This window comes from Liolophura sinensis, chromosome 2 (genome assembly GCF_032854445.1).
Source record: "Liolophura sinensis isolate JHLJ2023 chromosome 2, CUHK_Ljap_v2, whole genome shotgun sequence".
Classification (NCBI taxonomy): Eukaryota; Metazoa; Mollusca; class Polyplacophora; order Chitonida; family Chitonidae; genus Liolophura; species Liolophura sinensis.
The window spans coordinates 18,185,085-18,208,690 of NC_088296.1; the positions used below are offsets into that span (position 1 = coordinate 18,185,085).

General features: G+C 37.9%; 1 protein-coding gene across 4 annotated transcripts in view; it reads left to right on the forward strand.

The window, feature by feature from the left end:
• The window catches only part of LOC135463207 (adenomatous polyposis coli protein-like), a 94,859-nt gene that overhangs the window by 43,049 nt on the left and 28,204 nt on the right, over positions 1-23,606 (forward strand). The window contains exon 1 of one of the 4 annotated variants that reach the window (XM_064740520.1): positions 20,387-20,478. The exons of the other annotated variants lie outside the window; for them this stretch is intronic. The gene's annotated coding sequence lies outside the window, so the exon portion shown is untranslated. Of the gene's footprint in view, positions 1-20,386; positions 20,479-23,606 lie in introns of those variants that run through there. 4 annotated transcript variants of the gene reach the window in all.

A 23,606-nucleotide genomic window follows, 5' to 3' on the forward strand; every position in this document is an offset into this window, starting at 1 on the left:
GGAAGAATAGCCTGAATAAACCTTTTAGATGTACTTGTAGCTGATGGCCAACTTGATGTATTATTCAGATGGATGAAAAATGCAAAAACAGCTAATGTACTTATATTGATGAAATTTCAGCAAATAGCAGCACAAATAAACATGTATTCAAGGTCATTGGTCAAAGGGTGACACATCCTGCCGTTAAATCTAACATTGAAAGTTTTGTAACTTGTTTGCAATCAGAAACATGTATAAGGAGAGCTAATATATGTGTTCATTGTGAATGGTCAGGTATATCCAAGTAGACAGTATGACCCAGTATTAGTTGACCCCAGCAAATGTGAATTGCAAGTGCCTCATTAACTATTCATGTGTTTATATTGGAGTTGTTATTAAAACTATGTGACAGATGGCAGCTGACATTTATCTGTTTGTTAAAGTGTCAATTAGCAGAGCACAATTTACTAATACAAATGTAGAATAAAATGCATGCAGAATAAAATCAATTATTTGTAATGTGAAACTTAGGTAACCTGATTTTACTTTGACATTGCGCATACAGTGCCCATCATTATATATATATATATACACACACACACCCCTTGCACACATTTCTGTGCCATTGCTGATGGTTATTTCAGCGTGTGTTAAGGAGATTCAAGACATCAAGTATGGAAACTTTTGTTATCATCAGATCCAGAGAGAAGTGTTCATCCCAGGGATCCCTGTAAGTATAGCGAGCGTCAGTACGAATACTGTACGAATTAGGATACTGTATGTACATGTACGAATACTGTACAAATTAGGATACTGTATATACATGTACATGTACGAATACTGTACGAATTAGGATACTGTATATACATGTACGAATACTGTACGAATTAGGATACTGTATATACATGTACGAATACTGTACAAATTAGGATACTGTATGTACATGTACAAATACCTAAAGCTCTTGACATATTATTCTTCAAGTGACCCAGTTTACTTGATTCTAATTGTACCTTTATGTAGGTAAAAATGAGGAAGTTTTTTGGTGAAGTTTGATATATATGTATATGTGTTTCTTATCAGGAAAACCCGACCCTAACGACCCTAACCATGCAGATTTGAAGTTATTTATGTGGTTCTGAAATTGAATGTGCATTTTTCCAGGTCCGTATCAAACTTGCATATTGAAGACCTTTCTGTGCTTCCGAAAGTGCATGTTTCATACCTGTCAGAGTGCCTCTGCCAAGCCACCAGTGTTTGACACTGCCATTGGGCCTCTACGTAGTTTTACATCAGTAACACGATTCCCTGCAGTCAGCATCCACTGAAAACTGGTACAGCTGACCCCACCTGTGTTAGCCTGATTACAGGTACACACACAGGTAGATATTGATCTGCTGTGTTTGTTTGTTTAGGCTGATTGCAACCTAAACGGGTATGTGTAACACCTGATATGGATATATTTTACACTGATATATTACACATGTAAATGAATTCATGTACATGCTACAGGGAAAATAGATTTTGTAAATTGAATGATGCCTTCGTCCTGGTCATATGACCAGTTAAGTACGACCTTAAATTGTTAAGTACGACCTTAAATTGTTAAGTACGACCTTAAACCCCAAGCGCTCATTCCCTCACTCATGTTTCCATATGAACAATGAAAGCAGTGTTAAGGTTTACCTACATAGGGAGGAAAGCATCAGTGTGGAGTTGACCTTGATATTCTGTGGCTATCAGTTACAGTGTCTGTTGGAGCAGTATGAAATGCTGACATTTGTGTGTTGCCACTGTTTAGTCCACTTCAGCCTTGTCCTCCTTGTCAGGGAAATAGTGGAAGAGGGTTAACAGGGGTGGGTAGGGAAATTGGCTGTCAAATATATCTGGGGTGTCTGCATGGTTTATTGCTTGTTTAGCTCAGTGGCTTTAGAGAAATAAATGGGTTTTTTTTCAGATTTTTGGATAGGTAGTAGTAGTGGTTATAGTTTTTGGATAATTTTTTCAATGAAAAACCAACTGTTTGCCCTAAAAATGTGCAGGAAAAAGTCTGTTTTTAGAGGCAAATAAAGGTAGTAAAATCTTAATTTTGGTTCTGAAACTTGCGTTTTCTCCCAGTTACTGGGATATCACCCTTGATGTACAAGCTTAAGGGATACAGAATCAATTCTGATTGGCTAGTGTGAGGGATAGGCAAGTCTAGGCTATGCCTTACCAAAGCTGAATTTTAGGTGTGGCACATTTATTCAGGTACAAGATTTAACCCGGGAAGCCCTATCTCCACTGTCAGCCAATCATCGCCGATTCTGTATCCCTTTTAAAGCCCCTTTCTGAGATGAGTACATATGCACTGTATTCCTAAAATGATGCAGAGTTACCAATATTTTGAAACATTCAATATTTGCATGGTTTTATGAAGCTTCCTTATTTTTAATGACAAAAACGAATCATTTTTGGTGTCATTTTCATAATAATTGTGTGCATAAATTCCACTGAAAAAGTGCTTTGAATAGTGGTTGAAAATATTGAAGATTTACAGTATAAATCTTTATAGCCATTTTCAGAATGTTTGATAGACCAAAAAGTTAAGGATGCCAAAAAGTGTAGTTTAAAAGATACTCAATGGACACTGGATTATTGTAGGCAGCCAGAGCTTTAGAGTACAGGGTAAACGCACTTCTGTTAACATATGGCACTGTCAATGATTAATGGCTCTCAGAATTCCTGGTAATTCTGACATCCTTCTGGAATGTGAACTGTAATTGGTTGAAAAATTCCAGCCTGTCAAACATATGGTGATTGGTCAGTTGAGGTTAGCTGACCTTATGCCCAGAGGTCAGCTTGAACCTTTACCAGAATAGTGGCCTTCTTGAGGTTATGACCTACTTTTAGCCAGGTCATTTGGTCTGTACACACAAAATCCATGCAATCCAATTAAACGTCTGCTTGATGGTTTGGATTTTTGCTTGATGGTTTGGATTTTTGCTCGATGGTTTGGATTTCTTGATAATGTGGACTTCTTGATCATTTGGACTTACATGTAAACATAGATTTGCTCTTGAAAGTGTCAGAAAACGGAAAATAGGGCCCCGAAAGTCCTTTTTCCTTCATGATTGCATTAGAACATAGATGAAAAGTTATTGAGGATGTTCTGAAAACCCTTGTTTATAATGTAGAGACACAAATTCTAGACGAAAGTCCATTGATAACTGAAATGGTAAAATTCATATATCGTTTCAAGTACATTTTAAGGGCACATCTTTGAAGGATGAAAATGCAGTCAGAATTTTATGGAAATTTTGGAAATTCCATTTGTTTCCATCTGAATTTTGATTTGATTTGGACACGTTAATTGTTTTAAGGGACAAGACGAAACTCCAGCAACTTCTCAAAATTAAAACAAGCTGTGGTGTATATGAACCTTGATAAATTCATGGCCTCCAGTCATTTACCTCCTGCTGTAAAGAAGAGATTCGTTACTCAGTAATCCTAATCTGTTTCATTTAATAGAGCAACATTGACGAACTGTTGTCATTTGAACTGTTTTGTTTCTTGTATCGAAAGGTAGAACCTTAAATGCTACGTTAAAAAGAAAACATCCCGTTAAACGTTAGAGTTTCTATGGCACATGAACATACAGTTAATTGCATTATTTCAATAATGTTAGGTTTTAACAGTGTTAGAATAAAAGAACAGGAAAGTGAGAAATTCTGCAAATTCTGTTGAAAACAATTTAATTTTTGTGGATGTTTTTTTTTTTTATATTTTTTATCTCTTATCATTAAATTTCTGTAATAAATTTAAAAGGAACTGCAATAGTGTTGCCAAGAAATAACAGCAGGACAATTGTTGTGTTCATCCCTAAAAGTTACCTGACGTTTTTGGCAACTCAGAGGACAAAATTTCTCTGCACTTAACTGTTGGCCTAACTGTTGGCCAATATATGATTAAATGTTATGGGTGCTTTAGGTTTGACATGTTACTGTTTTAATAACTGAGCAGGGGGTTTATTTGCAGTCACCGTGATTTTCATACGGGGTGCAATACTTTGCTTCCAGTCTTCCGTGCAATATCATTGTGTAGCTGATGTTGTTGTTGGATTAGCTTCATTGCTTGGGTCAGTTATTGAGCCATTAGTCGATTGGTAAACCCAAATTTAAGTAGGCTGGTCGTTTCGAGGGATCGATATATTTCGTTCCCCTGCCAACAACTACAGCATTTCTAGAGTTGCACTCCTGCCCCCATGAGCTTCATGTCGCGATATGTTGCAAGTTGCATCAGTTTGCTCAATGGAAAGCCATGGGAACAGGCCTCAGCCCCCTATTAAGTTCCCATAAGCGACAATATTATTAGCGCTGTAGCTAAGTCCCAATCATTCCATGGTCAATAAGCTTTGGTGCATACCTGGCCCTGCCTTTGACAAAATCTTGACATAGGTTGGCCGTCAAAATCTGGACCTTTCCATGCTGGCAGCTGGGAGGGGTGCCTAGCAACCCCAAGGGGACGTCACTCGCAGCCTCATTACCACCTGTCTCCTTCTGTCCTCTCGCCCAGAATTTCAAACTTTCATCATTAAAACTCATACCTGCCTACAGCTTAGACAGTTTCCATCATTTTGGTACCAAGCATGCACCTGTACACCAAAAACGGCAGGTTGGCAGCGAAGAAAAGACTTTAAACCTTAAAAATACACAGAATTACATTCGTCCCTGAGAAATGGAAGTGCTAATGGGGCCCTGATTCCAACAGGGTAATTTTTATTTTCGTAACAAGAAAAGTCTCGTACCTTTTCTGAGAAACGCAATTTTCCAACGAAGTGATGTTTTTACAAATAAAAGGCACTGCTGTGAATCCACTCAAACACCATTTTGGGAAAACTGATCAAAGTAGCAAAATTTCATGTATGTGCAAATTTTCACTGCCAAATATTCAATCGGACACTTGTCATAAATTTTGACGGATAAGAACATTTTTCTAGCCGGATGTGTCCAACAAGTCAGCGGTAATTTCGAACCCTGAATAACATCCCAACATGTCAATTAAGCCGTTGGGGTTTTTTACTTAAGTCATTAAGATTTATAAATTCCTCATCGCTCCACCTGTGCCTACTACTTCATAGCTCTTGCCGATCCTCTCCAGAGGATATCTTGGATGAAGTGAAGGGATGGTTTGATGTGGAATAGATAATGTGTTTTGCCGAATTTTGAGGCTGCCATTCTCATTATGTGTTGGCATGTGGGTCACAGGCAAGCGGGAGTTGAGAGAAGGGCTGTGGATGTTTTGTGCCGTTTTCGGACACATTTCTGGCTCAGGTCCAGACTAATCCCGGAACCACCACAAAATTCTGCTCTGCATATTGGTGATTTATCAAAGCTCAAGCTGGCACAATGGCAGATTGACAGTAATTGAGAAACAACATACAGTTTCTCGCATTTCTTACAAAATAATAATAAAAAAAAAAGAATCATCTCAGATGTGTCTGTATATTGAGCTCAAGTGAGTGTTCTTGACTGATAAACCTAATTACTAGTGCTGTCTTACTTATATTATGCTCTTGATATATAACACGGATTTAGTCAGAATTGAAAATCGTGCTGTGAGATGTTTTTATATGCTTCGCATACATGTATCTCTCTCACCGCCAATATTGCTGGCTCAGATTGTTTAGGAGGGAGTTCGTCAGCTGCAACTATCAGGCCCTTGACCAGTGAGGTCGCGTGTTCAATTCCAGCTCTCGCTACTTTAGGCTGAGGCTTTAAGTCAGGGGATTTGTCAGGTACCACAACAGGCACACCAGCTTCCACCTTCCATAAAACTGTACAAATATTCTTGAACATGATGTTAGTGAACAATTACATAAGTAAATCATGGCTACACTCTCTCTCTATCTTAAAGGTAGATTTTTGCTAAAATCAGGCCACTGCTAGGGAATTGACCATTCCTCATTTGGCTCTCTCGCATGAAATATTTCAAGCAAAATAATTCATGTATTTTTTGGGCTTAGAACAGAATTTTTGTTGAAATTTACATTTTGGTTGAAAATAGATACTGATTAATTATCTCCATCAATGTTTATGGAAGCAGGAAACTGTTTATAAAGGATGAATCAACATTTGTCTTCGGGAGTCCCATTTATAGTTTTTCTCCTTATTTTCCCAAATTTCCCTGACTGCTTTGTTAATTTCAACAGACTAGATTTTTTTCAAAGACAAGCTCACAGACTTTTCAGGCTAGTCCATGATGAAGATGATGGTGGTTTTTGGTTGTACTTTATGAAGGAATATGTCAGTCAAAGTTTAATATGTGAAGAATAGGAAGAAAAAATTTGGCGGCACATGTAGTTCAGTCCCTGTGACAGACGGGAGCATTTTGTCAAGATTGTCGTAACGTCATACATTTCCGCCCCAAACACCATACATTAATTTTTCAGTAATTGAAGGGAAACTGAGCAAGAAAGCTACATAGGTTTGGTCAGGTGTCGTTTGCAAGGGCTGTCAGCAACTTGACAGTTCTAGGTACATGTACATATATAGTGTACCCAAATTTCCGACCTTTTCACTGATTGAAGAGCAACAGTCAGTACACTTTATGAACCCTTTCACAAGCTTGCCGTTGGAGACACATCTACATTGGTTGGGTTGGCCAGTTTCAGATCCTCACAAAACGCATAATTTCATCTGTCTACACAGAATAGTGCCATTACAAGATCCTTGGATAAACACTTTGCAAACAATAAAGACACGACTGTAAAACTCTAAATGTATGCCCAGCGTTAGACATTCGTCATAGTTTAACAGCTAGTGGAACAGGAATCCAGCCTGTATTTTCATATATGTTTTGATGGATTTTTATTGATTTATTGACCTAATAGCGCCACTTAAAGACGTTTTTTCTGAAGTTTCTGATGAGTTTCTTATCAGAAAACTTCAGTAACGGCATCAAGCGTATCACTGCAAAACCTTCATGGGATGTTGGATGTGCATTTTTATATACGAGATTTTTGGTGAAATTCAGTATATGTACAGTATGAAAGTGTGCCGGAGCACGATGGTATATGTAAAGCCTTGGCAGGAAGCCTTGGGAGAGAGAAAAAAGGTGCTCGTTCTAAAAATAATGAGGCTGCTTCTGAGCTTCTGATGAGATGTTCTGCAATAGGAAGTGAAATGTGCTGTGTAGCACAGTGTATTTTTAGAACTTCATTTTTCCCCCACACTTTGGCTCTGGGACCTAATGAGGTGTTGTGTATTTATACATTTACTAGCTGTGTCACTACCATTATTCCTTTACTTATTCGCATGACGGAGCAGCGTTTATTGCTGTTGGTGCAGATGCACACCTTAATTTTAAGGCATTGATTCCTCGACATGACAGATTATGCAGCCTCCAAGACAACATTGACATTAAAAACATATACATAATTGTCACTCTGCCAAAAAAAAAAAAATGGTGCCAACAACCAGTTAAGTCTCCAGGCACTTTTTCCATCCATAAGATTAAGAAACATCTGTTAAGCTTCCTATTTAAAGTGTATTGAAGTGTTCTAGACAGGGTCATTTTGTGTTCTTAAAAAGACCATGATGGCAATAATGGCAAAAAGTACTGTTGAACACTGTTTTTCTACAAGTTCAAAAAATTTTGTCTTCCATGAGCTTGCATTCTTCACATTGTACATGTACAGAGCGTGTATGTACAAATTGCAGGGCATGGCAGAATTTACATTCTTGTCAAGTATAGGAAAGTTTATGGTGGTAAATTTGACAAACGCTGCTTATTAATGTAAAATCTATATGAAAATGATTACTACAGATGAAATTTTTTTACAAATTCTTAAGCTTCAATCTGATTAGGCCTACACTGAGATTATGGTGTTCCCCAAATCAGATTTGTCTTGACGTTTATAAAGATTTATAACTGTTGATTTCCTGGAAAGAAAAAATCAAGAATTAAGATACAGTTCCTCTGCCATTTTGCCGTATTAAGCCCATCACTCTTCATCCCTATCTCCATACAGACCATATGGTAGTATTAAGGGGCATCATTTCCTCCCCGTCTGGCACCTGTGATTTATCAGACTCACCTTACCTGTCCGTCTGTCTGTCTGTCTAGCTACATGTAGTATATACCATTATCATTGTACAACTTGTTTGCAAGTTTACCGTTGTGTACCTTACATTGGCTTTTAATGGGGCCTCCAGGGCTCAGTTGGTTAGTGCTCTAGCGCAGTGTAATGGCCCAGGAGTCTCTCTCCAATGCGGTCGCTGTGAGTTCAAGTCCAGCTCATGCTGGCTTCCTCTCCGGCCGTATGTGGGAAGGTCTAGCAGCAACCTGCTTATGGTCGTGGGTTTCCCATGGGCTCTGCATGGTTTCCACCCACCATAATGCTGGCCGCCATCATATAAGTGAAATATTCTTGAGTACGGCGTAAAACACCAATCATATAAATAAATAAATACATTGGCTTTATAAGTGGCGAGATCCAGTTCATCCAGAATTGTAGTATCTTAATTTTTGTACAAACTGTATATATAAGATCTGCTTTTCTCCACCCATAAACATTAATTAATCAGGGTTAGATACAAGGATATTTTGATACCTTTACAGATACCCAAATGATTTCATACTCTAAAAGGCCCAAATTATAGGGAATATAGCCTGATGAATTTAACTTTAATATTTGGATATAGGTAAAGACATTGTGAAGGGATGCATTTATAGGCAGTGGGTCAATACTGAAACACAGTTATCCTTTCTATAAAACAACAATTAAAGTTGGCGTGGCCTGAAGGTACATAGTAAAGATATGCATACATAGGTACATACAGTGCTCCTGGCATCAGACGTGCACCTAGTTTTGTCGTGTTTACACTGGCTCTTATCTTCTTTTGCCAAGACTCATCTATTTGGTATTCTGTGGTTTAATAGATCAACAGCTCTGGCTGTCTATGATATCTTGGTGAGATACCCTTATGGTTTGCTCTTATTTAATAGGGGCTGTTTCCATCGAAAGAGTCAACACAAGCTTTTATAATGCCAAAGATTTTTTGCTGTGAAGAAGAGAAAGTAAAATGCATGTTGAATGCACAGAAGTTGATCAAAAGCGGGCATAAATTGGCAGTACTTTCAGCTGTGATATGTCCACACAAATGTTGATGTTGTCTTCCGCAGCCATCCTCTTTATTGAATGCCTTAGGTTTTTTAACGATATAGAATGTGTCAAAAATTTGACGGGCTTGTGGTTACAGAGTAACTTATTTGAAGAGTTGCTGATTGTCACAGCTATAAATGATAAACTCGAGCAACCCTAATTCCTCAACCTTTTCTCAAATGAAAAAGCAAATTTCTGTGTAATTTATGTGCATTTTAAATTTGATTTCAGAGACAAAACTACGTTAGTTGGGTTGGCCAATTTCAGCGTTCACAAAAATTGTAAATGTATCTGGCTACACAGAATAATGCCTTCAGACTATGCTTGAATAGACACCTTGCACGGGGCCTCCATATAACTCAGTTGGTTAGCGTGTTAACGCAGCGTGATGGCCCAGCAGTCTCTCACCAGTGCAGTCATGTGAGTTCAAGTCCAGCTCGTGCAGGCTTCCTCTACAGCCGTACGTGGGAAATATCATATATATTTAAATTGCTGTGTGAAATAGGAAGTGTGCCTTTGGGTGTGGGGGTAGTGATGAAGTGAACAGCAGTATACACAGATACATACATGTATATCTGTGAGTTCACCTACATTTGTAATTTAGCTTCTGCGTGTGGAAAAACAGGGCAAAAAATGAGGACAACATTATCCTGCATGGAAGAGACCGGCCAGGATAGTACAGTTGGTAGAGCGTCCACTTCAGAAGCAGTAGATCCAGGATCAAGACTGGGTCTAGTCACACCTAAGACTTTAAAAGAGGAAGTTGTAACTTCCTCACTTGGCGTTCAGCATGAAGGGGATAGTGCAACGACTGGTTGACCCGTATCAGTATAATAGCTCGGGCAGGGCGGCTTACTTGCCATCGGTAAGTCGTTTCCGTGAAGCAGCACTAGAAATCCGTCCCGCAACAAGGAGGCACATTACATACACCCTAATGACATCTTTGTTGTCATATGACTGAAAAATTGTTAAGTACGACATTAAACCCGAAGCACTCACTCACTCACTCCTGAAAGGAAGACAAGCATCCATGTACTTCAACACAGCCAGTTTGAAAAAGAATGACTATTTTTCTGCACAAACTAATTCATTAAAACATTTCTTGTTGGCAAAACTTGCTAACGACCTTCTCTAGTGCAGATCACAAAAGGCTTTGTGCCAAGGCACGCAGCTGCAGTTCTATTGCACATGGTTGATTGGCCGATTTTCTTTCTGCGACAGAAATAGATGTAAACGTATTATGCAAGCCTCGCATTTGTGTCATCTGGTTTCCATCTTAACGTTCATAATGGTAGCTGTGGTGGTTTTTTTTCCTCCTCTGGCAGAAGAGTTCTTCCAGGCTTAACTGCATGCTGTTGTTGTTAGGTTTTGGTTGAGGTGTCTGAAAGTCTCTAAAAAGATGTACGTGCGTATCTTTGGCTCAAAGAAATGAGAACTGCAAAATTGTGTCGTTGTTATTGGGATCTGATGTTAATTAAACACCAAAAAGGAAACTGGAGATCTTTGTAATATGTTTTAAAATGTCAATTTGGTGGTATTCATAATTACATTGTGAATCTAGATCCAACATGTATAATATTTAGTGCCTTTCTGTAGACAAGCAGACAACCAGTAGCATAACTTGCTCCAGTTCTACCACTGGACAATAATTCACAATTTTTTTCGTGATTTTTTCATGAGGTTTTCATGTATGAAATAAAAAATTTTAAGATTACTTTTGGTGTGGAATTGAACCTGATGTTCACTTTTGGATTGCGTGCAGATACTGTAGCTCGATCATACTTGTACATTTTCTTGTACATGTTTTCAATAGAAGAACAAAGCTGTTCAGAAGTATATAAGTAAATATGAAAGCAGAAAAACGTGATGTCTCATCACAAACTGCCATGTACATACGTGTAATCAGATAATGGTGAAATATGATCTGGTTTTGGACATTGTTTTTGGCGATGTTTCTATTGACACTAGGTTTTTATTTCTTTCACTTTAAAATTTAAATCTTCAAAATCAGATTTGCATCAGCACCAAAACTGTTAATGTACAGCATGTACATGTAGCATGCATATTTTTATGCATTCTTGCACGCCTTGGTACAATTACAAATGCACACATGTACATGTACAGTACGTGTACCTGCACACGTTGCCAAAACATGTGTACATGTACTTGCACATGTTGCCAGTACATGCATACACGTACTTGCACACGTTGCCAGTACATGTGTACACGTACTTGCACACGTTGCCAGTACATGTGTACACGTACTTGCACATGTGGCCAGTACATTTGTATACGTACTTGCACACGTTGCCAGTACATGTGTACACGTACTTGCACACGTTGCCAGTACATGTGTACACATACTTGCACATGTTGCCAGTACATTTGTGCATGTACATGTACTTGCACACGTTGCCACTACATGTGTACACGTACTTGCACACGTTGCCAGTACATGTGTACACGTACTTGCACATGTTGCCAGTAGTAATCTCTCCTGCTTGCATTCACCGCTCAGAAGCTTTTTTTGGCCTGATTCGGCTTATTCCATAGAGCTTGGAATCCAGAACAAGCTGCCAACGGGATTGTTTTTCCTTTTTTTTATTATTTTTTTTTTTGCAAGTTTTTACATGAGCAAGATTTTATTTCTTAAGGATCGGTGTCATTGATTAGTTGTAATTGATGTTGTTCTGAGAGGTTTTGGAGTTGAAATCGACCAGGATTGGTTTAATCATCAGAGATTGTGGAAGAGCGAAAACAAAAAAAATAAACAGGGTGGATGATACCCCAAGATCATGTATTGAATTTCTACATGTGGTTTGCAGATTCATTTGACTTTTATATGGAGTACTGTAGGTCAGTGTGACCAAATTAAAGTAGTGTATCACTGTCGCCTGCTAGTGGTTTGGGAGGGGGGGGGGGATAGGGAAGGGATGCATGAAACATGTATGTCCAAAGTTAACTGCTGCCCTTTACCAGGTACAATATTTAGCATGAAGATTGAAGATCTCAAACATTTAGCTGAAGACCAAAACAAAATTTCCAGTGTAAAAGCTAACTTGTAACTTTATGACAGTCATAATATTTTTTGGCCCAAGAAATTCATAATTTATTGGAATATTTCACTGGAATTTATTTGTAGCAGTTCTCTTGTTGAAGTTGGAAGCATGGAAGTGGAACTAAAACATGCTCGATGATCACAAAAACCATGTCTTTTACAACCTTGCCAAGATGTGAAATTTATTGTCTTGTTATTTGAGTGGCGTTTAACGGTTAAAGATTAGTCTAAAGATTTTCATGTTGTTGGAGTTTCAATGAAAGACCTGATCGTAAATGTAGCTTTGTTACCGTGGAAACACTGTGACGATTATCACGTTGGATGGATGGATTGTGGCTGTGGTACAGGTAATGAGATATTTTAGTAGGATATTTGACTGAAGGATGTATTCCAGCTATGTAACTTTTTACGTAAATACTTTCAAGTTTACCAAAATACTAGTAATGAACAGTTTTTAATAATGAAGTCCATATACCTACGTTCTTGTGAAAATAATAAGCATTAATTTCTCATTTACTTGTACAGGTGTACATGTACTATATCAGGGTATTTATTTCAAAGTCAGGTGATATGACAGGTGATATGGCACGTGATATGACAGGTACACTTAATTCCTCAATCTTTTCGAATATAAAAGAGGAACTTTCAGAGCAGTTACTGCACATTTTTTAATTGATTTTGGAGAAAAAAAAACTGCATTGGTTTGATGGGCCAAAAAGTAGAATTTTGTCAGCCAACACAGAATAATGCCTTCAGGATATGCTTTAATAGACTCCTTACAAACATGCAAAAATGTAGGAGAATCCCAGTAGATACATGTACAGTGTAGCTGGAAAATGAGAATGGTTTACATGTAATTGAATTACACTAAATTATAGTTCTGGTTTATGTTGCCAACAATTCCATTCCATGATTGCTTTATTTGGAAGCTTTAAATCGCACTATTAAAAATGAAACAAGAACCATCGTATTCAACAAAACCTATTTGCCAGAAGCTGCATTTATGTATTGAATTGTTCACTATGTAACTTGATCTATGACGTTTTGTTTGGCGTAATTTCTCGTCTCTGAGCCTACTTATATTGGGTGTACGTTTGGTATTATCTGTGCCTATCTTTTCTGTTTATCTTACCCCACCTGAATGTCAAGCTGACTGAATCAATAATTCTGCACTCAGGCTCCCAAATAGGTTTCTGGGGTATGCAGGAAAGCATACCATATTGCAGCCGTATTGTAGATGCTTTTGTCCCAACGCAGCCCATCCCATTGTGATGAATCAGAGAACAGAACTTTGCTTTCAATATACATGTACACTCTCATATGATAGGACATGCCCAAATCTCAAATACATGTGATTCACAGGCTTACGTTTCCGTACGTAAAGGTCTGCCAGCAACCTGTGGAAGGTCGTGGGTTTCCCGCAGCTCTGTCCGGTTTCATCTGACCATAATGCTGGCTGCGATCTTATAAGTGAAATATTCTGAAGTAGGGCGTAAAACACGAAACCATATAAATAAATAAAGCAACCAAGCACTAGTGTAGTGCACCTTTATCTACTGTACATGTACACTGTATACATACTGTGACTACATATGTGTAGTGGCACTGAGACGCCATTTCTCTGGTGTTGAAATTCAGATATGTCATTGCAGTGAGGCAGCACTATGATTGCATGAAATATCAAGGCAGTGAAGCAACAACTACATGTACAAGTGAGCACAGCCATCTGTTTGTTACGGGCCATGTTATACATGAAGATACGCATAGTCATTGTACAAAGCAAATGATTTTTACCAAATGATGCCTGTAGGTATAACTTTTAGCTGTATTAGGTATTGGAACATTTTTCTTTTTCCATCGTGTACGGTCTGTCCCCCATACCTTACACGATGGAAATGTCTCCATACATGTCTCCGTGGATCTGCTTGAATAGGGTACTGGAAATAAAATTTGTTTACAATGTATATTTTAGCTCATGGTTTATTTTAAGACTTACGTTGTGGTTATTGATTATTTCTAGAACTCGTCTTGAATTCTGCCATTTCATGATGCCAACACTTTTGTTAGCCTTTGTGTACATATATATATATGTATATATATATATATGTATATATATATATATGTATATATATATATATATATATATATATATATATATATATATATATATATATATATATACATATATATGTCAGTGTATGTACATTAAACGTGTACAGAAAAACTTACTGCTGAAAACAATTACTTCATACAATAGGCATTTTTTTTTATTTATTTTTTTTTCTTGGCATAGGGATGGGGGAAGGGACATTAGCCTGTAAATGTTGCATGTTTTCGTGATTGATGCATCAGCTAGCTTACATTTATTTCTTTATTTTTACTTATTTATGTGATTGGTGTTTTACGCCATACTCGAGAATATTTCAGCTATACCATGGCGGCTGGCATTATGGTCAGGGAGACCACTGCCATCCGCACCATGTATGACCGGAGAGGAAGCCGGCATGAGCTGGACTTGAACTCACAGTGACTGCATTTGTGAGAGGCTCCTAGCTAGGTCATTACGCCTCAACTTATAGTTCTGTAGTGCTGATTAAAATTTACATGTACAGATACACTGGTACATGTACATATATATATATGATCAGTAGAACAAAAATATACAAGGAAAGAAGGTTATTGTTCTGTTTACGGTACACACTATTGATTCTCTGGCAGTAGCTTGCCTTTCTGACACCGCACAGTGTGGTATGTTTTTATATGGCTGTACTTCAGCTATTCAGGCCTTCTACAGAAGCAGGCTGGTACAGTGTAGGTGTATGTATGTTGGTATGTGGCTGAAGGTGAGATTCCACCACATTTAATGACTCTGCTTGGCCAAAAGTTACATTTACTGCAAATGACTCTGCCCTGCTTGAATTATGGGTGTGAGGTATTCTCTCTAAAAATATGACTTTTGATTTTATCTGTCTACATGTACGTGTATTGGATGGGTGCTTAGATGATTTACATGTAGTCAAGAAAGTTTAGCTAAAACAAGCATTTTTGAGTGATTTAATCTGATTGGTGTTTTACACCCTACTCAGGAATATTTCAGCCAGCATGAACTGGACTTGAACTCACAGCAACCGCATTTGTGAGAGGCTCTGGGTAACGGAGGCTCCCTAGCGCGCTAAACAAGCACTTTTGAGATTCTAGACCCATGACGTCTAATAAATTACAGTCAACATCACTGCTTAAGCCATGGTGCTAGAGATCATGTAGATTGCTACTGTTGATGCATTTACGTGAACAGTTGGAATGAAACCCCCACTCAGATGTAAATTGACAAGAATTTCGTATTTCACCAATTGCGAGTGACAACTTGCCAGTTATCATTGTCGTTGCTGCTCTGGTTTTACTCTCTATGCTGTACCTCTTTAATTATATTACAGCTTTGCTTTCATTACGAACATGTATGCAGGTATGATGCATTTTTTTTTAAATGCTCATATGCATAAAGTATACATTTGCACATGTTTATAGCTGGTGACTGCATATCAGTAATTTAAATCTAAATTAAAATTTAATTTAAAACAATGATGGTCCGGATTATGTATGGATGGTCATACTTTTGAGTGTAAGCAGCTCATGATGTACAGCTGTATACGGTATCTGTATACCAGACAAAGACCTGTGTCTATCAATTGCAGCCTCACTTAGCCAAAGCAGCAAGAACTGGATTTGAACTTGTGACCTTGGTCTCGCCTTATTCGATAGAGATTCGTTCTGGAAGACTCATCTATGACAATTTTTTCTTTCTTTCTTTTTTGTCAGGAAGGTTGATGTGGTATTTGAAGATAAGGCATTCACTCTATATGTCATGCCTTATTACTGTCCAAAACCACATTTCGGTAAAAAAAAAGTAGTCCTCTTAAAAGTAGTCCCTTGAAAAGAGCAGAAGGTATTTCAACCACGTCTTCACACCCTCTTTGCTGTGAATCCAGTCATTACCAAGAAAACACTCTCATGCCTGTAGGCCAAGGAATCAAATCTGACTCCTTAAGTGGCAAATGATTGCTTAGCCATTGTAAAACTCCCTGAGGGGGATCATCAGTGTTTGTCATATTGATTTCTGATTGGATGATGGTTGCCGTGACACCCGTTGAATGGTCAGACTTTACCTCCAGGGCAAAAGAGCTCATGTACATGTACCAAATTCCATCGCAGTACATGTAGGGAGGCCTTTGATGTGAAATATCACATTTTAATTTAGCTGGGTATCATCATGGTACTAAATGGGACAGAGCTGGAGTTTCCACTTGAGCATTTTCTGGCAATAAACTACATACAGGAAACCTCAAAGGCATGAACCATAGGACAATGTTTTCTTGTTATTTGTAACATATGTAGCAAATTCATCTGGACATACATATATGATACAGTGGCAGTGAGGCAATGCTATTAAAACCTCAATTTTTGTTGAAATTATTGGAAAGGGTTAATTATGTGTATCACAATGTACGTGTATTCTCCATGTATCTAAACATTGTTTTTGTTTCCCAGTTCCCAGGGCCGAGTTGTTCGAAGTTGTATTAGTTAATACTAGTACTTAGTCATGTTTTATACTAAGATTTTAGCCCAATTCAGCAGCCATTGTAGTTGTCCAATGTCACAGTATTCCAGCAGCATTTCAAATTTTTTAAGCATTTTCGCTGGGGCTAAGTTCTAAACTGAAGACTTGGCTTAAAATTAAATCTCGTATTAAATCTTAAAACAGTTTTGAACACCTGGCCAAAATGCATTATTTATTTATTTATTTGATTGGTGTTTTATGCCGTACCCAAGAATATTTCACTTATACAACGGCGGCCAGCATTATGGTGGGAGGATACCGGGCAGAGCCCAGGGGAAACCCACGACCATCCGCAGCTTGCTGGCAGACCTTCCCACTTACGGCCGGTGAGAAAGCCAACATGAGCTGGACTCACAGCGACCGATTGGTGAGAGACTCCTGGGTCATTACACTGTGCTCGCACGCTAACCAACTGAGCCACGGAGGCCCCCAAAATGCATTAGGATTCTCCAGTTGCATTGTAATGACAAATGTAGAACCAAAGAATCACACCTGTGTCCTGTGATACTTATTAAAACAAGCTTTACCTGTACTCCATGTAGCTCACACCTGACAATGGAGGTGTACTTCATGTAGCTCACACCTGACAGTGCAGGTACCCTCAGGTATTAGTAAGCTAGGTAAGCTGACCAGTGACTATGTACAGTGAACAGAACATGATTAAACACTGACTTCCTTGTTTACACATACAACTTACCTGTACTGTACTTATTACATCAAAGACCTATAGATGGGCACACTATAAAGAACATGTATTATATTTCTTCTAATGTGTTTTTTTTGTTCAAGTGACACATTTTGCTTGATTTTGAATGATTTATCCACCTCATTGGGAAGGTGTGACAAAAATTCATTGTTAAAAATTTGACATTCTACTTTTACATTAAAAACAGATATTTATTTTGAATGGCTGGAAAATGTGGATTCATATATATAATACGTATATCGACTGTGTTTTGGCATGGGGTGTGCATACGTATAGGTTTTTGTTGAACATGCTCAGATTGACTGTTACACTTCACCATGCTGTGAGGATACTGTGGGTTAAGACATTTGTGGTCGCTACAGTCACATTACATTCCTTAGAGACTGGGTCAAAATCTACTGTTACAGTAGTCATTTACTGTAGTGGACATGATGCTTTGATGACTCATACAATGTCATTAGGGAAAAAGACATGTACAGATTTACCTGTAATTAGTCGAATGCAGGTACTTGGAATATCCAAGACGATATACATGCGAGCTAGGTCAAGTTTTTCACAACAGAGCAGTGCTTTACTATTTGAAGGATGACTTCACTGCAGGTTATTGGGGAATTGGATGAAGGTATGAAGCTATAGGTAATAACCAGTATGTGTTTAATTGCTAAACTGATTTTGTCATTACATGTATGTGTACTACACAGATGTATAGAGATTCACCTGTATTAGAATAGTGGACGTGGGAAGGTCTGCCAGCAACCTTCGGATGACTGTGGGTTCCCCCCTGGGCTTTGCCCAGTTTCCTCTCATCATAATGCTAGTCGCCGTAGTACAAGTGAAATATTCTTGAGTGCGGCGTGAAACATGAATCAAATAAATAAATATATAAATAAATACAATAATGGAATGCCTGTACTTGAAACATCAATCAAATAAATAAATAAATACAATAATGGAATGCCTGTACTTGAAACATCCAAGAAGTCGTGATGTTAAGTGATGTCACAACAGTATACAGTGCGTTTCTGTAAAAGGAAGATTTCATAGTACAGGTGATTTAATGGACTGTATGAACGAAAATGTATCAGTAACGACAAGTACCTTTTTGGTTGCAAAACTTTCTACACGTACAGATGAAAGTCTTTCATAAAAATATGGGTGTCCATGAAAACAAGTGAATTGGAAAAAATATTCCTTCGTATAATATGTGCCGTGACTCTGGTAAGGAGTGAGGTCTTCAGGGCTGAGTACTATAAACCAGCCCAATGGCTCATGAGTCAGTTCTCTGAAGCAAACACCTGCATGTGTTCACAAGGGTGATTGAGCCAGTGGCTGGACCACATGTGTGTTAGCGGGACTTAATATTGTACGTCTTCGAACAGGTAGTATTATGAATTACCAAATGTACATGTTTGAACAGTTCTGCATATACACGTGCAATCCATAGCAGCTGTCCATCTGTCATCATAACCTCCCAAGTGTCTGTCTATTGGATTGGTATCACCCAGGGGGCCATGAGTGTACAGCATATTTGACGTCCAGACAATTAAAGGGACTTAAATTTCTCCTCACATGTAGTTCCATGTCCACATGCAGTAAGCTGACATCAGGCGCTGACCATTGGCCTGAATATTTCATGACTTGGTCAAGGATTGTCTGCTTGATGTCATGGGAAGCAATATTCCTGTATGTTTCGTGAGCTGGTTTCGGTCAATTCCTACGGACTTGGTACTTGTACCACATGTGCATATTCCTTTAGACTGCATGTCTTCGACAGTACAGGAGGTGGTTGAATACCGGTACTGAATTAGTGACCAGTTGCTTTGGATAATTTAGAGGGTTTTAAACTTCATAAAAATCTGTTACACTAAATTCTGCCTTCTGCAGAGCTAGTACTAGAGGCTTAAACAGAGATTACTACCTGCGTTACCTGGATACCTTAATTCTTCAGCATTTTCAGTTGCCTCGGCAGCCAATATTTTGAAACACTCTAATATATTTAGCCATGGTGTGTAGAGAAATAATTTACAAAGTTTTATGAATCAAGCTTGCATCTTATATGGTGACACAAACAAGCCATCTTAGTGTCATTTTGATAAATAATTCTATGCAGAAATTTTGCTGAAAAATTTCGATTTAGAGATCGAATTTACGGTTAAGATTTACAGTACTCAGATGTGACCAGCAGGCTACAGTACAGTCTGCTATCATTCCACAAGCAAACAGACGAGCTCCTTGATAAGTCTCTAATACTGTGCATTATTGAACAAAAATGTGAACAAGATGGCATTTAATTCCACTACATGATTTAAAGTTCTTCATGTATTTGTATTGTTTATTGCCAGATCTGTGAATCTGCCATATACGTGTGCAGTAACCCCTAATTAATTGAAGGATCTCTCTTAAGGGCACCAAATACTCTTAACAAGCTTCTAAAATAATGATTGTTAACATTAATTTGTTTCAACATTAACCAAATATATGATATCTGCATATTTGTGCATCCTAGAGTTTAATACTGGAGTACAGGTCAATGATAACTGCATGTGTATGTACATGTGTAATGCGTTGGCATACAGTGGCTGGCTCTTACATGTGCTCCAGCATCAGTTTCCAAAACTCTATGATTATTGATTATTAGGATGTCTACGGTAAGGCAGCTTGTTGATTGGGGAAGCAGCACTCAGTCTGCAGCAGCAGCCAGTAGCGAGAGGCACAGTAGAGACTTAGCAACAGGCTGAGTGTGACGGCTGCGCGCTGCAGTGTGGACAGCACTGGCCGGACATTGGCAGCAGAATTTAATAACGGCGTGAGGGAATTTGGTTAGGGGTGGAAGATGTTGAGAGAGACTGCAGTGACATTTTACACGTATGTGTCATTGTGGCAAGAGTTTTTGCTTAAGAACCTGAAGGACATGGATTTTACCAAGCAACACAGAAAATGGTGAAAGGATTAATCGACAACTGTTGTGCCAGAAGGTACAGTACGTTTTGAAGTACAGGCATATACATGTATACCATCCACTTGTTTCTACAATTGGTCCAGAGATGTTTTAGCGGCTTACAGTTTCAGAATGTACATAACGATAACCATGTAAGCTAGTTTGCCTTTACATGAACATCCATGTGCATATCAGAATGGGTTCAGCATATTATTACATATTTGTTGATAATGACATGAAACTTTTGTGGAATTATTGAATTCCCAAAAAGGAGGATTTGATCTTTTCTAGGAGTCCATTTTCTACTCTGTTTCTGAAGTACATGGACGTAACATACATGCATGTATATTGTATAAGAATGAATCATTAGGGCCATATAAGGGAGCATGTACATGTATGTTGGCACTCAGTCTTCCAATCACATTATGGTAAAACAAACCAAATATGCAACATTATTTAAGATTCTAAGAGTGACTGTACAGAATGTGGGGGTTATAGATTTGGCCATATTTTGGGGGACATGATCACGTGTATTTATACATGTGTGTAAGAGAATTTCTCTTTTTTCTTACTGTTCAGAAATACTGGAGATATCATTATGGTATAGGTGAAAGGTGTCTGAGATTTATGAAGCGTTGTCTTAATGGGTTACTAGATGACCCATTGATGTTTTACTGTCTGTTCACCAGCACTAGCAGTCTACACAAGATTACTTTGGCTATATATTCATCTTGGAAGAAATAAGCTAATGATTATGTTAATAACTCAGAAGTACATGTACTATAATTAAGGTTTATGATACAATATGTCTGTGTTTTTGATGTATAATAGATGTATCAGGCAGTGGTTATTAAAGGGGTATGAATAATTTAGTTCTTGAATACTGAAAAAGCAAAATATATAAACTGCATCAGGACACTAAGGCTCTGAATTTTATTGTATTATTTCTCTATCCAATTGGTTTCTACATGTACATGCATGTAGAAGTACATGTAAATGTACATGCATGTAGACGTACATGTACATGTATGTGCAGCTCAGTGATGTAACATCTTGATGCATTTATATGAAAAACTGTAAATTCCTGACTGACGTAAATTCATACCCAGTTTCACATACGTTTATACTCGTGACCATCTGCTGAATGTCACATTAGAGTTGCTGCTCTGGTTTTTACTCTCTGTGCTGTGGTCTTTCATATTGACTAGCGAGGACATAAAACATCAACAAGGCATGTACACTGTATGTACATGCGGCCAGTGTCTTGGACATATTAGATTTTTTTTTTTATTCACCTTTCAGGATTAGCATGATTGAATGTATCGCCGTATTACTGACACGTTCACCTGTGTAATGTTACCCAATGAGAGTGGTGAATGTTGAAACTGGTTAGAGAATCGTCAACAGGATGTCTGTCGAGCTGTTAGAGCCATGAGTCATCAGTCCATGTTTAGATGTATATTATGTATACGATTTAATTGTATTACTTCTGGCTGGCCGGCCACAGTGGAGCTCATGGACCAATACCAATTCCAATATGTACATTGTACATACTTTCTCACAAGGCCCTTAATTACGGCAGGATTGATCATTACCCATCCTGCTAAGCTTGATTGCCAGATGCCAGTGAATCCACAGATATGATATGTATAGGACCTAAATTTCCACCAAGACTACAGCTAATGTCAACCTCCTCACTGATGGGACAGGGGAAGGTCTGCCAGCAACCTGCAGATGGTCGTTTGTTACCCCCATGCTCTTCTTTGTTTCATGTCCCACCATAAGTCTGACCACCGTTTTAGAAGTGAAATATTTCTGAGCACAGTGTAACACACCAGTCAACTAAATAATTTAATTACTCAGTTACTTGAACTCATTTTTTCCTGAATTACTCAGTTACATGAACTCATTTTGCCTTAATTACTCAGTTACATGAACTCATTTTGCCTTAATTACTCAGTCACATGAACTCATTTTGCTTGATTGTGAGTGTTCCATTGGCCTTACAGAAATGTGTTGTGAGGTTTTTTTTTTTTTTTTTTGGTTTTTTTTAGAATGCAGAATATCATCATGCAGGAGTTTTGTCCTCTTTATTTATGCAAAAATTTCATCACAGAAATGTTCAGAATTTAATTCAAAAATGCTAAAAATGTCAAAATTACGAGCATGATGTATAGCTTCCTCTTTTTCATCCAAGTGTCTGTTTTATCCCTGTATCATACATCCTGCTAGAAAATGTTTTTTGGGGTTTTTGTGAAAGTTTAGATCGTCCACTGTAGTGCGGGCAGCAGTTGGTTGATTTGCACTGCCTTCATGTACAGTTATTTATTCCCACCCAGCTGATTTCTGTTACTGATAGCCCAAAGCTCAACATAGCTACACTGGATCTTACTGCTGGATATGTATGTATATAGGGCTATTGATTTATGAGTTCGCCCAGGAACTTGATGTATCTCCACTGTCATGGATGATAGAAGACATTAGCTCCTGGGAAACCAGTTTTTATGGATTGCTCGTAAAAACCAGGGTGATGAGAGCATGTATATCATGGATGTATAGTGTAGGAAAAGAGAAAATTATACATGTAGGCGCAAACTTAGGGTGGTATTGGAAAACCACATTTATGGGCAATTTTTGGTGGTGGTACATAATGACATCGACCCTTTCCTTGACATATTGGAGATTTGTACATATATGTATACACAGTATGTCTTTTGTTTAATTATTAATTATATATATATATATATATATATATATGCATGAATAATTTAATTTTCCTGAATTTTTGTTTTTAGAGGGTTCTGTTTGTCCTAAATTTTACATGACATATCTTCAATTTCTTTCAATTCTTTTCTTAGAAAAAGTAGTCCTACATGGGTTTGGCTTCATTTTTTCTGTTTATCGGAGTATAAACGCAAAAATTTGACCATTCGGATTGTGCCTTACAAGCGTAAATTCAGGAAAATTCAATTATTTATGTTTACATCCAAATGTGTAGTAATTTACATTTGGTTATATTTCAATGAAGAAAACTCAACTTTAGGGATATGATACATTCCAAACAAACCCTGTAAAATGCATGTATTTTTCTAATACTGACAGAACTCCCAGAATCAGCCAAAATGTGGCAAAATTTAAAATGATTTTACCAGTTATGAATTTATA